Genomic DNA, 1,595 nt, shown 5'->3' on the forward strand with positions numbered 1-1,595 from the left:
AGCTGTGGAATGGTCTCCCTGTGGGAATGGCTGTGGAATGGGCTGTGGAATGTTCTCCCTGTGGGAATGGCTGTGGAATGGGCTGTGGAATGGCCTCCCGGGGCAGTGGTGGAAGGGTGGAAGCCCTCCCTTGACTTGAGCTCTTTCCAAGCGGACAAGACAAACCCCTTGGGGCTGCAGAGTCCGGAAAATCCTGCGGGTCACCAGCTGGCCCAGCCGAGCCAGGGCTTTTCCATCCCTGCTCCCAGGGAGCCTCAGACCCTAAAGACTTATTGGGAACCACAAAAACCATGGATACAGCTCCCATAGCAGGATGTTGACGTCATTCCAGCCCTTTTGTCCCTTTGTCCGAGCCAACCGACGGACCTGGGATTCCCTCCAGCGTCTCCTCCGGTGGCTTTAAGTCCTAATCCAGACATCTCTGCTGTGGTGCAGGGGCAGATCCAACTGGGAAGCATGAGGAGAAACAGGAATAAAAGCTCCATAAGTTGTTCTTTCTTTTGTTTCATCCCCGGAAGCAGAACTGCCCCATCCCCGCCTTCGTGGAGACAAATCTCCTTGGATATGTCCATGGGGTGATTCCTGCAGGGCTGGGAACAACGAGCTGATTTTCCCTTCTCTGCTGCTGTTCAGGGCGAATTCCTCTGGAAATTGAGGAGGATATAGTGGAGCAAAGGTGTGAAAACAGCCGAGGGCTCAGGGTTGGAAAAATCCTGTTTGTTTGGTGCTCTCCTGAGGAATTCCAAGGGCCAGGAGACTGAAATCCAAGGGCCAGGAGACTGAAAGGACAAGTGGATACAGTTTTGGTTTTATATCCCATCCCTGTAATGACAATTCCAGCAGGCACAAGGCTCCTTAAGAACGAGAGACCTGCAAAAAAATAAGGCCCGTGTGCTAAAATTAGACTTTTTTTTTAAGGTTTCTTCTGGTTGGCCACCTTGTTTCAGTCTTAGTCAATGTGTTCAAAAGCTTCCAGGGGTTTAGATATTGTCATTTTGGGAGCCAGACTGTAGAAAAGGCCCCAGGTTTTCATAAATGCCTGAGATGAAGCCTAAAAATTGAAGGGAAGTGGGAATTTGTAAGCGAAAGCCCCTAAAAACTGTTGAACATTTTGGAATATCTTCGTCAGCCCTGCATGCCACTCCCCAAAAAAACTTTGTCCTGGAATGAACAGGGTGGCAAAGAGCTTTGGGAACAGCCTGGGAGCTTGGGAGGTGTGCTCCTGCTCAGGAAGTGCCTCGGGATTGGGAGTGGAAGGAATAATTGCCCGGGCAGAAACCCTGGATGTGTCAAAGCGACGCTCGCACACGGAATGTTAAACCACTCTCAGGATGGAATTTCCCAGCCTGGTCCAAGGAGGTTCAATCCAGGATTAGAAGGATTCGATTTGTGATGGAAAGATGAGAGAACATTTCAAGGCTTCCCGGGGAACAGAACGTGCTCCGACACGGAGCGATGGGGGACCTGCTGCGGGGTTGCTTCCATGGAATCATGGAATCATGGGATGGGGTGGGTTGGAAAGACCTTAAAGATCATCCCAGGTTGCTCCAACCTGGCCTGGGACACTTCCAGGGATCCAGGGGCAGCCACAGCTT

The sequence above is a fragment of the Lepidothrix coronata genome, unplaced genomic scaffold, assembly GCF_001604755.1.
Source record: "Lepidothrix coronata isolate B3197 unplaced genomic scaffold, Lepidothrix_coronata-1.0 Scaffold351, whole genome shotgun sequence".
Taxonomy (NCBI): domain Eukaryota; kingdom Metazoa; phylum Chordata; class Aves; order Passeriformes; family Pipridae; genus Lepidothrix; species Lepidothrix coronata.